Source organism: Scomber japonicus, chromosome 18, assembly GCF_027409825.1.
Source record: "Scomber japonicus isolate fScoJap1 chromosome 18, fScoJap1.pri, whole genome shotgun sequence".
Taxonomy (NCBI): domain Eukaryota; kingdom Metazoa; phylum Chordata; class Actinopteri; order Scombriformes; family Scombridae; genus Scomber; species Scomber japonicus.
This window is the reverse complement of record NC_070595.1, coordinates 28,511,171-28,524,548: the sequence shown is the minus strand read 5'-3', so window position 1 is coordinate 28,524,548 and position 13,378 is coordinate 28,511,171. Positions and strand designations below refer to the sequence as shown.

The 13,378-nt window shown below is 41.3% G+C and overlaps 1 pseudogene; it reads right to left on the bottom strand.

The window, feature by feature from the left end:
* The window catches only part of LOC128379347 (xylosyltransferase 1-like), a 37,502-nt pseudogene that overhangs the window by 8,757 nt on the left and 15,367 nt on the right, over nt 1-13,378 (bottom strand).

The following is a 13,378-nucleotide window of genomic DNA, read 5'->3' as shown; positions in this document are numbered from 1 at the left end:
CCTCCCTTCCTTCCTCCCTCTCTCCTTCCTTCCTTCTTCCCTCCCTTCCTTCCTTCTTCCTCCCTCCTTCCCTTCCTCCCTCCTTTCCTTCCTTCTTTCCTCCCTTCCTTCCTTCCTACCTTCCTTCCTTTCCTTCCTACCTTCCTTCCTTCCTTCCTCCCTCCTTTCCTTCCTCCCTCCTTCCTTCCTCCCTCCTTCTTCCTCCCTCCTTTCCTTCCTTCTTCCCTCCTCCCTCCTTTCCTTCCTTCTTCCTCCCTCCTTCCCTTCCTCCTTTCCTCCCTTCCTCCCTTCCCTGTGACACATTTTGTGCTTTCAAGCTCTTTAGAGATACTCGCTGTCGTGTAACGTGCGGTCATCCTTTTGGCTACAGGAGGAGAAAAATATAAAATGGACTCGTGCCATAACATTCCCTTAAACAGGCCTTACTAGTTATGTCATTTGCACCAAAAGGGAGGGAGGGAGGGAAAGAAAGAAAGAAAGAAAGAAAGAAAGAAAGAAAGGAGAAGTAAGAAAGTAAGAAAGTAAGAAGAAAGAAAGAAAGAAAGAAAGAAAGAAAGAAAGAAAGAGAGAGGGAGGGAGGAGGAAGGGAGGAAGGAAGGGAGGACAAGGGAGGGAGGGAGGAGGAGGAAGGAAGGAAGGGAGGAGGGAGGAGGAAGGAAGAAGGAAGGAAGGAAGGAAGGGAGGGAGGGAGGGAGAAAGAAGAAGGAAGGAAGGAAGGAGGAGGGAGGAGGAAGGAAGGAAGAAGAAAGGAAGGACAGAGGAAGGAAGGAAGAGGAAGAAAGGACAGAAGGAGGAAACATTTACCCTAACAGCTGAACTTAGATCTGAGGAAGGAAGGAAGAGAAGGAAGGACGGACAGATGAAGGACGGACAGATGGAAGGAAGGAAGAAGGAAGGAAGGAAGGAAGGAAGGAAGGAAGGAAGGAAGGAAGGAAGGACAGAGGAAGGACCCGGGAGGACAACAGGAAGGTTAAAGAGTGTGTATCTCCTGGTGCACGTTGTCTGTTTAAGGGTTAATGGATACAGATCTAAGCAGGATGCAGTGTGTGTGTCTCTCTTTTTTTTTTTAAACACTGCAAAACAATCTTCCATTTAGGGGACTTAGAGTCCGACTCCGACTCCACAGCTGGACCCGTTTATTTAGCCTCCTCTTCCAGCTCGGCTGCAGTGTGTGGCCTGGAGCGGAGGCGGCGCGTTCATACGGCGAGCACACGGGCTGGAGTTGGGTGTCATCCTGACGAGTAGACGAGTAGACAGCGTGGCAGACAGACACATCGCTCTGATTACATTTGATTACAGTCGTTGAGACGAACCGCAGGCGTTACAGGAGCACGTTTGTGGGCATGTTTGAGGAGCTGATGCATATTAAAGTCTGGCTGCTTTGCTCTGCTGCCGTTTTAAGGAAGGAGGAAGGAAAGGAAGGAGGGAGGAAGGAAGGTAGGAAGGAAAGGAAGGAGGGAGGAAGAAGGAAGGAAAGGAGGGAGGGAGGAAGAAGGAAGGAAAGGAGGGAGGAAGGGAGAAGGAAGGAAAGGAGGGAGGGAGGGAGGGAGGGAGAAGGAAGGAAGAAAGAAAGGAAGGACAGATGAAGGAAGGAAGAAAGGACAGAAGGAGGGAACATTTATCCTAACAGCTGAACTTAGATCTAAGGAAGGACAGATGAAGGAAGGAAGGAAGGACAGAGGAAGGACCCGGGAGGACAACAGGAAGGGTAAAGAGTCTGTATCTCCTGGTGCACGTTGTCTGTTTAAGGGTTAAATACTCCGACATGTAAGAGACTGGTTGAATGACTCAGAGCAGACGTGTGGTCGGGGGATTATAAAAATTATAATTGATCATAAAGAATAATAGGTTGGCTGAAGTATTATATAATGGAGTTTCAGTTTCAGTTTAACCTATTATTTGCATTTCATTTGAATGTTTGTGTGTATATCGCTTTCCATCTTCCTGCATCTTCACCGTCTGCATGCGTCCATGTGTTAAATTCACTTTATTTAAATTGCACTTTGTACCTTGTTTCCTAGCAGCAACACTTTCTCCCAGCTCAAGTTTTCTTTTCGTTTCTATTTCAACCAATTTCTTATTACTTTTCCCCACATTTATACATTTTGAATATTAAAAGATTGCAGTTTTTTTTCCAGGAGACATTCAAGATTTCACACCAAACAAATCATTGAGTCCAGATGTTTTTTGAAGAATGAACAATGAGGGTAAATCTGACCCTTAACAGCATTAATCACTTAATTCTTAGAAATTAGATGCATCATGTAAGATGTTATGCGTGCGTGCATTGTAAAATATTGGGCAGATAACCTCGAAACCTGAGGTGTCAAACTCATCTTCATTCAAGGGCCACATACAACCCAATTTGATCTTATGTGGGCCGGATCATTAAAAAGAGGGAAGGAAGGAAGGAAGGAAGGTAGGAAGGAAGGAAGGAAGGAAGGTAGGAAGGAAGGAAGGAAGGAAGGAAGGAAGAGAAGACAGGATGAAAAGATGGAAGGAAGAAAGGGAGGATCGAAGGAAGGGAGGAAGGAGGAAAGATGCAAGGATGGAAGGAAAGGAGAGAAGACAGTAAGGAAAGATGAAAGAAAGGAAGGAAGGAATGAAGGAAAGATTGAAGGAAGGAAGGGAGGAATGACAGATGGAAGTAAGGAAGGAGTGAAAGACAGATGGATAGAAGAAAGGGAGGATCGGAGGAAGGAAGGAAAGATGGAAGGAAGAGGAGAGAAGACAGTAAGGAAAGATGAAAGAGAGAAAGGACAGATGGAAGGAAAAGAAGACAGGAAGGAACGAAAGAAAGGACAGATGGAAGGAAGAAAGGGTGGATGGAAAGATGGAAAGATGGAAGGAAAAGAAGACAGGAAGGAAAGTGGGCCGGATCGGACTCCTCGGCGGGCCGGTTCTGGCCCACGGGCCGCATGTTTGACACCCCTGGTCTAAACCTAATTAAACAACAATGAGATCACTTTTTGTTCGATCTTGCGGATCACAGACATGCAAGCGGTGACACTCGGTCATAAAGAGGAGATCGCTTCGGTTTTTAAAAGCTCACGAGACAAAAAGTTTGCGGATATCTGAAAACAAAGAATCAATGTGTGACAGATCGTCCATTTCCTGTCAGATACTGGATTATACATCAGCTGATATTGTGTTTATGACATTTAAAAGTTTGTGTGACCTTCTGTTGACAGTCAGTATTAACACACACACACACACACACACACACACACACACACACACACACACACACACACACACACACACACTCCCATTGACTCTCGCCGTGTTGTGGCTCAATGACGTCACATATTGACGGCGTTGTGTTAACTCTGTGGCTCTGCTATGGATTTTAGCTGGAAGCGTGTTCAGACGGTCACTTTGATGAAAGGACAGCAGAGGATCAGTGTGGATGTGTTTTTTATCTTTATGAAGAGTAATCACAAGAATACAGAGATGAGGGGGGAAAGCTAATATGAAGCTTCAGCGTCTAAATGAGTCAAATCTTCATCTTCTATGTTTCAACGTTACAGTGTTTTTAGTAGCAAAGTCTTTTTGTTACTATACTTCCACCACAGAGAAACAGGGAAAGCACATTTGAAGGAGGTCTTTTAATAGTCAGTATGAACAGGAGGAATGATAACAGTGAGGAAAACCTGACAGCTGGTTTAAGACACACTTGAAAAACTGCGAATCTGTCCTTTAAACTGTGGAGTTGATTCAACTTTAGATGGTTACTGATGCTCCTTGAGCTTTTGGAAACAGTAATGAACATTTTTCACCATTGTGGGACATTTTATAGACCAATCCAATAACTGAGAAAATAATCTAGAAATTACTCAATAATGAAAATACTTGTTAGTTGCAGCCCTACATGTGTGCATACAACACCGTGCTGATTACATGGTCCTACAGCTTCTTTGAGCTCTGTTAATTAAGATGTTTCTTAACACAAATCCTTCATATCTGGCTGCTGAAGTCTAATATCAGGCAACATGCTGGAATTCATCCTGTTTAAAGGACCGAAACATCACGTAACCTCTTTTCTTTACTGCTGCAGCCAAAGCGAGTGAATCATAATAATCAGTCAATATCTCCGCCGATCACGCCCGAGCTCTTTCCTCAATGATACAGATTCTCTCAAATCCCCAAACAACAAGGCAGCCGTTAAAGGGCTCTGCTTCACAGCTAAAGACTCCCGAATCCATTCAGACTCAATGCAGTTGTGTAACCGGATCCATAAGACCTTAAAACCAAAGCAAACAAGGTCCGCCGGGCTGCTGGGACACTTGGTTAGTGGCCATTAGCTGACACAGTGCTTCAACTGATCAATGCTGGGTTTGGCAGGCACTTGACATTATTGATGAATCTCCTACATTCTTCCACAGGGACATAAAACAGGAAAATGGAGTCTCCAACATAAAACCTTTTAGCTGTGTCTGTTACAAAGATAACGAATGTCGAATTACGTAACTTGTAAAAACTAAATGCACAAATAAATACAGAGTGATTCATATCTGTAGGCCTGTCACAATAGTTACGTTATTAAAGAAAGATAAGAAAGAAAATCGAACAAAACACCTGAAATATTTGCTCAATTTAAATGCAGCTTCCTATCTTTATTTAATACCATTTCCAACCTCACCACTAACAGGCGACTCCTTCACTCTGACCCGGTCTCTCACCTGATTGGGTAGTCGGCAGCACTGAGGTTGATGAAGAAGTCCCAGGACCAGTCGGACATTTTGAGAAGGTCTTCCATGCTGCGTAGGTACATGGTCAGCAGGCTGGCCCCGCCCCAAATGGTGGACATCCGCCAGGAAGTCACTCGGACGTTTGGGTACTGGCTGGCCAGCAGCAGCACCTCTCTGTGGAGGTAATTGGACCTCTGGAAGCGGAAAGAAACACATTTACTGACCTGGGACAAGCTTATCAAATATACACCTGTAACCTATTTAAATAACCTGAAGTGTGCTTTGTTCTAGTGCTCTACTACATGAAGTATTGCTGTTTCCATTTTATGTATTTTATAGCGCTCATTATACTTGCTTAAAGACTGCAGTTGAAAATTGGCCAAGATGGCTAAACCAGCACATTTAACGAAAGGTCTATTACTGTGCACTGTCCCTGTAACTTTAAACGGTATAATAGATGAATAAACAAGCAGGATGATTATATTACATTTATTTTCTGAGCACTTGTTAAATCTACACTAAGTAATATTTTGATATTAACTCTTTATCAATGCCCAACATGCTGGCCTAGCCACAAGTGTCTAAAACATAGCGCATAAAAAATGGAGACAAATATAATGATGAAAATGAAATGGGACACATTTACCCTTCGCCATTTCATTTGAGTGTCAGAATGCTGAGTGTGCAAATATCTCTACTATATAACATTAGAGCCATAAAATATTCCGTAATGGAAAGAAAAAAGTAGCAAATCACCCCAAAACGTAATGCCCCACATTTTTAAAGATTTGAAAACTACCCTCATGGGACTCTATGTGGACTATGCTGACGATGTGACGCTATGCTGACGATGTGATGCTAAGGTGACGATGTGACGCTATGCTGACGATGTGACGCAATGCTGATGATGTGACGCTATGCTGACAATGTGACGCTATGCTGACGATGTGACGCTATGCTGACGACGTGATGCTATGCTGACGATGTGATGCTATGCTGACGATGTGACGCTATGTGGACGATGCGATGCTATGCTGACGATGTGATGCTATGCTGACGATGTGGCTCTATACTGATGGTGATGATGATTAGTTAGTGTCAGAAATCTTGTTTTGCTGCCCCCTACTGAGTGAACTATTTAGTGTTTATTATATAGAAAGTAGTGAGTGAGTGAATAAGGGAGTGATTTTGGATATAACCATGTAAAATCAGACGTCTTTCTGATGTTTAACAGTCAGTCAGTGTGTTTATAATTAAAACACAGGTGAGCTGTGAGCGTTGGTGGTCTGACCTGGTCTACGTGGATGTAGTAGTAGTGGGAGGTGTGGTAGATGGCTTTGAAGAGACGCTGGAACTGACGCGATGCTCGGCCGTGGACAACCAGGACGAAGGCGATCCGGACCGGTGTACGTGCAGCAGAATCCGAACGCTCCTCGTCCCAAGGTACGTTCACGTTAACCTTACCTGCACAGAGGAGACAGAGGTGTCAGCTGATGAGACCCAGAACAACCAGATATTGACAATGAGCTGTGAAGTCATGTATAAGTCTTGAAGTGATACAGGAAGGGTTTTTTTTTAACATTGAATAAAAGGAGATTCAATTAGACTTTTGTCATCTGCACACATTTAAATTCATACTTGAATTTATATATTCTATTTATTCTATGTTTTTAGCTACTTTTACTATGTACTATTTCACTATTATTACCATTTTTATATTCCATCTGATATTCCATTAATGTTTCAATATTGTTTTATGCTCTTCTTAGTCCCTTTTAATGTTTAATGTATTTTTTTGACATTAAGAAGCAAAAAAGATACAGAAATCTATAAATAGATCTCTGCAGAGTGATCTCAATATATTACAAATATAAAATAAAGAATTTGCATAAGTATTCACCTACAAGTCATTATTTATATCAAACAGCTCTGGCAGCAGCTTCGAGGTCTCTCATCAGCTTTGTGAATCTTATAAATGTGATTTTTTTTCACTCATTCTTTGTAAAAAACTGCTCAAACTTAGTTATTAGACTCTGACTCGGCCATATCTGTGTAGCTCTGGATCATTGTTTTGCTGGAGAAAAAAGGTATTTTGCTGCATTAATTTCACTCTCTACCCTCACAAACATCTCAGATCCAGCTGCAGAGAAACATCTTCCTAACACGATGCTGCCAACACAACACTTTTAATCTGCACAGTCACACATGCCTTTTTTTAATAAACTGCAGCCAAGATGTCATGCATCAAGTTTTTGTTTTTAAGACTCTCTTTAATTATCCTAATGTAAATGTAACGTAGCACCAGACAGCAACATGAATGCACAGTCTCTCTAACATGAAACCTTCAGACGAGAGGTTGAACTTTGAATTTCTTACCAGACACGGTTTATATTTCAAAGCTAATAATCAATTTTTATCCTCATGCAAAAGAGGGCTCGAACCAACAGATTTGCTCCTAAAAGGGCACGTATGAGTGATTTCAGAGAATTTGCGGCATTTATCAAGAATTCTCTCTGAGGTGTGAATAAAAGTCACGAGTTCAGAGCTGATGTACGAGTCATGAAAGCACAAGAAACACTTTACCAAAATCAAACAACAGAAAACTCCAGCATGGGCGGTCAGATGAATGCCAATCACTCACATGCTTTCTGGTCATTTATGAAATTAGTGACATTACCCAGATAGCAAAATTCTTTTGGCCCATATCTGGCCCACACCTGACATGTTCATCCGGCCCACATACAGCATGGAATGATGGCACTTGGGCGGTCCGCTCATGTATGCCAAAAGTGGGCCATAACCAAGCCATCACAATGCCAGATGTCAACCAAAAACACACCAAATAAACCAGTTCGGCCAAGACTGGCCCAAATATGTTTCAACAAAGGTGGGCCAAGTATGTTTCCTTATATGTGGGCCTCTTTAGGCTCACATCCGGATTAGTCATTGCCATACTTGCCATATTTCGGCCGAAGATGGGCCATATTCCTTTTGTGATATTTGGCCCAAATGTAGCATTTACTACATGGGCCAGTTTAGGTTCACGTCTGTTTTGTCCGGGCCAGAAGAATGCCTACAGTGCCGGATCATTGCCTCAAGTGGCCCACATTCGCATGCTATCTGGGTATGCAAAAGAAGGACATCTATTGCTTCTAAATCTTCATATTGGCACAAGGAGTTGGTTGAAATGTGACCCACCAGTTTCTAGTTTGGATATTAAAACTGTTGTGCAGAGGATTATGTTTTCGTAAGCATGATTGAAAAAAAGAGAACAAATAAAAGAATTACTGTTCAACATGCTCACATTTGTCAGTGGCTTTAAATAGCAGCTTCAATGTTTCTCTCTTCTTCTTCTTCTCTCGTAACGTCACCTAATATAGGCTGTAATATCCTCTCCTCTCATACTCTTAATATCTCTGATGGTCACATGATGCCTCTCATATTGACAGCGTGTTTAAAGATGTTTTTTTTTAGCGTCTGACTTCAACGTCAAAGCGTTTCCTCTTTATTTCCGTCACAGTGCAGCTGCTCTGATGGATTCATGTTTTCTAATTATTCCTGCTGCTCTAATTCGACTGCTGACTCCGATAAATGTGTCTGCTGGTTTTAAATTATTCTTTTCACTCTTTTTTGGGAACTTTTTTGTGAATGAAACTCATAGGCACGTCTTGGTAGCTACTTCTATTGGACGATATATTGTCTTAGAAATAAAAACAGACTGCCATAATGTTTGGGGAGTTATTCGCCTTTAATTCTTCTTCGTCTCCACTCAGGACGAACACAGTGAGGAATGGACGACGCTACTCACTTAGCCAATGTGACATGAATAGTCTCTTAGCAAATCATCAAAGTCACGTCCATGTGTCATACGATAAGTCCATATATAGACGTGATGATGTAGATAATTACGTTATTGTACGATAAGTCGATATATATATAGATGTGATGTCGATAATAACATTATTGTACGATAAGTCGATATATATATATAGACGTGATCATTTCGATAATGATGTTATTGTGTGACAAGTCAATAATTCAACATTGTATGATAAATCGCTAATTACGTTACTGTACGATAAGTCGATATACAGAGGTGATGATGTCGATAATAACATTATTGTACGATAAATCAATCATTATTTTAGGTTATTGTACGATAAGTCGATATATATATATAGACGTGATCATTTCGATAATGATGTTATTGTGTGACAAGTCAATAATTCAACATTGTATGATAAATCGCTAATTACGTTACTGTACGAGAAGTTGAAAATTATGTTATTGTACGATAAGTCGATATATAGACGTGATGATGTTAATAATTACGTTACTGTACGATAAGTCGAAAATTATGTTATTGTACGATAAATCGATAATTAGGTTATTGTACGATAAGTCGATATACAGAGGTGATGATGTCGATAATAACATTGTACGATATGTTGATAATTATGTTAATGTACGATAAGTCGATAATTATGTTAATTTACGATAAGTCGATAATTATGCTAATGTACAATAAGTCGATAATTATGTTAATGTACGATAAGTCGATAATAACAATGTACGATAAGTCGATAATTATGTTAATGTACAATAAGTCGATAATTATGCTAATGTACAATAAGTCGATAAGTATGCTAATATACGATAAGTCGATAATTATGCTAATTTACAATAAATCGATAATTATGCTAATGTACTATAAGTCGATAATTATGTTAACGTACGATAAGTCGATAATTATGCTAATGTACAATAAGTCGATAAGTATGCTAATATACGATAAGTCGATAATTATGCTAATGTACAATATGTCGATAAGTATGTTAACGTACGATAAGTCGATAATAACAATGTACGACAAGTCGATAATTATGCTAATGTACAATAAGTCGATAACATTAATATACCATAAGTCGATAATTATGCTGATGTACGATAAGTCGATAATTATGTTAATGTACGATAAGTCTGTAATTATGTTAATTTACGATAAGTTGATAATTATCCTAATGTGCGATAAGTTGATTATTATTATACAGGTCTGTGAAACAAACATGTCACCAGATATGAAACAGGGACATTTCCGGGCGTCGATGATGCCGACTGGTGACTGACGTTAAGAGTTTTTTGGACTCGTACAAACAAACCTCACCAAAATAAACTTTACGAGATTTGGGAGAAGAATATGAAAACATGTTCATCAGGTGAAAACATGAACCGTCACCTCTCGACTCCTCGCTCCTTCATCTTCATTTCTGTCTTTCCAGGAAATATTCCCCTGTGGTCTGCTGAGCTAAATTCATCCTCTTATATATATATATATACACACAAACCCTCTGGACAGCCTAAAGTCTCTCCATCATCACGCTCACTCTAAAGATGGCGCCGGCTGAGGCCTCGCTCGCTCGCTCTAATTAGTGACCGTCGCGGGGCCGGCCGCGGGGCATGCTGGGGGATTGGGAGTTTGAGGAGAAATGACTGTAATCTGGAGGCTCAGTCGAGGAGGAGACAGGGAGGAGGAGTGACGTTGTGCACGTATATGCCCGCACCGGTTCAGAAACACCCAAGTTTACTTCTCACAGCCCTCATGTGAAGCCGGAGCGCACGTCAGTCAAACCCGACAAGAACCAAATCATCTGTTTCTGCTCCAGTCTGTGGATATAATGACTGGTGTGTCATCAAAGCAGCCTGTAATCATATAAATTAAACCTCAAAAAACGGCCCGGGGTGGTTCTGAGAGCACGACTATGGGTAAAATCATTAGTCAGCCGTTCCAAAAATAATCTACAAACTGCTTTGTTTAATTAGGGTGTAATTACCCTGGCGGAGTATCATCCTCGTGGCGAGCTGCCTCACTGAGTCCATTCATGCTTTCGCTCCCTTTAAAAACAGAGCTGGCAGTGATCGGGATGCCTCGTCAAGGCTCCGGCACGTGCCAGGTTAAAAATGTTTCTCAAAAAGGATAAATTTGGAAGGGAAAGAAGGGGGGGGGGGGGGGGGGGGGGGGGAATCAGACCACTTCAAAGCTGCCGAAGCCGCCTGTTGGTCCCATTTCTTCGCTTTCTGTCTTTCAACCCCTTTCATTTGTTTTCTGGCTCAATCTCTTGCTGTGTTCACGGGAAAGTCCTTAAATCATAGGTTAATACATTTAAACTAATTATGTATAATAACTGTGCGCTCGTACTCGGGAACACTCACATAAATACAGGCGAGTGTAACATGGAAATATAAGATATCATGTTGGATCAGCCCTTTTCTTTTTATGAATTCAGCCGAAACGCTACCAGTGGAAGAAGAATTACTATCATTATATATGTATTTCATCTTCTAATTGACTTTATTGGTTTTATTTTTGTCTTTTTCTGTTATTCTCTCTTCTCTTTTAGATTTTATTTTAGATTTTTCTCTCGTGTGCATGGGTCTTTGTCTTCCCTTTCTTCCTTTTCTTCATGTTGTCTCTTATCTTGATTTTATGATTGATTTTAAAGCTAATTTATTTCATTTGCACTCTATGTCCTTTTAATGATTTTAAAGCTAATTTATTATTTTATGCTGCAATCATTTTATTTATGTCTTTCTATTTTTCTGTACTTTGTTTTTATTATGGGGGGGGGGGGGGGGTTAATTGTATGTTTTAATGTTTCTCAAATTACATGTTTTTCTGTTTTATGTAAAGCACATTGAATTGCCATTGGGTATGAAATGTGCTACATAAATAAAACTGCCTTGCCTTGCCTTGCTTATCTTATTATCAGCTCATCAATCAACTGTGAAGCACTTTGAACTACATCAACCAGAATGAAAGCAGCTGTATAAATAAACTTTGATTGATTGATTGATTGATTAGTTCTCTCTCTGTGTGAGTCGTGTGTGCTGATCTGACCTTCCACCCGACAGTATCGCGGCACTTTTTCAGGCATCAGCGCTCGCTCTTTGTGTTTGCAGTAGACGTTCACGATCTGCTGCCGGCACTCTCGGGTTTTGGCTCTGGACAGAGCCGAGATGGCTTCCTTCCCGCTGATCTCACACTGAGGCTGCTCCTTCCTCGGCTCGGACCCGGGCAGCAGCAGCAGCGGCGGCGGCGGCGGCGTGGCGGCCTTCTTCGACGGGGAGAACGGCGGATCCTGATTGGACCCCTGAGCCGGCGCCGGGGCGGTCGGCAGCTGCGGGTGCGGTTTACGGACGTGGGTGCGGTTGTGATTGTGCCCCGCCCCTCTGGCTTGGACCGGAGGGTGCTTGAGGACTTCGTTAGCAGATTTTCCCAGCATGCTTTGCACTTGTGACTTGTCCAGTTTGCGTTTGGCGGCGTTTGCGACGGGCGCTCGCTGGCGTTGGGATCGAGCTCCCAGGTTGCTGTTACTGTCGATGGTGTCGAAGTCTTTGGGGACGGAGTTCTCGTTGTTGTTGCTGTCCAGGCGGAGTTTCTCTTTGGGGCGATGCGAGTGATAGACGTCCTGTCAGAGAGAAGAAAAAATATGTTTCAAATAAGACAGAAGATCAACAGTCTGACAGGATGAGACGGGTCAATGAGGGTTTATTACTGTGTCCATGTGGTTTAGTTTAAATTTAAAGGGTTAAAATGTGAAAATAAACGTATGAATAACTTCACACATCCTTTTTTTTGTGGACCCAGCATCAAATTTCTGCTTTTAATTCATTTACAGAGAATATATTAGAGGATTATGGTAAAAATGTCTAAGTGGTGTAACCATAAAAACAGTAAATAGTCAATAAAACACCATATCAACTAGTTTGGCATGATCTTACATCCTTCCTTCCTTCCTTCCTTCCTTCCTACCTAACACCATATCAACTAGTTTGGCATGATCTTACATCCTTCCTTCCTTCCTTCCTTCCTACCTAACACCATATCAACTAGTTTGGCATGATCTTACATTATAACTTTATATTAAATAAAGCTAATGGAATACTATTGTTCTAAATATTACATTTAATCTGGGTAACCATGGAGACCAGGAAACATTTACATTTAAATGAAGTAAGAGAGGAAGGAAGGAAGGAAGGGAGGAAGGAAGGGAGAGAGGAATAAAGAGAAGAAGGGGGGAAGGAAGGAAGAAAGAGAGGAAAGAAGGAAGGGAGGAAGGAATGGAGGAGGAGAGGGAAGAAAAGAAGGAAGGAAGGAAGAAAAGATGGAGGGAAGGAAGGAAGGAAGAAGGTAAGGAAGGAAGGAAGGAAGAAGGTAAGGAAGGAAGGAAGGAAGGAAGGAAGGAAGATAGAATGAAGTCATTATTAGTATAAGTCCACTTAAATACACTGTAGGTGGATAACATATTTAATATCTATCATTCTTTTGTGGTTACACCATTTGACATTTTCAGGAGCATTCAGTCTTTTGTGGTTACACCATTTGACATTTTCAGGAGCATTCAGTCTTTTGTGGTTACACCATTTGACATTTTCAGGAGCATTCAAGTCTTTTGTGGTTACACCATTTGACATTTTCAGGAGCATTCAAGTCTTTTGTGGTTACACCATTTGACATTTTCAGGAGCATTCAGTCTTTTGTGGTTACACCATTTGACATTTTCAGGAGCATTCAGTCTTTTGTGGTTACACCATTTGACATTTTCAGGAGCATTCAGTCTTTTGTGGTTACACCATTTGACATTTTCAGGAGCATTCAGTCTTTTGTGGTTACACCATTTGACATTTTC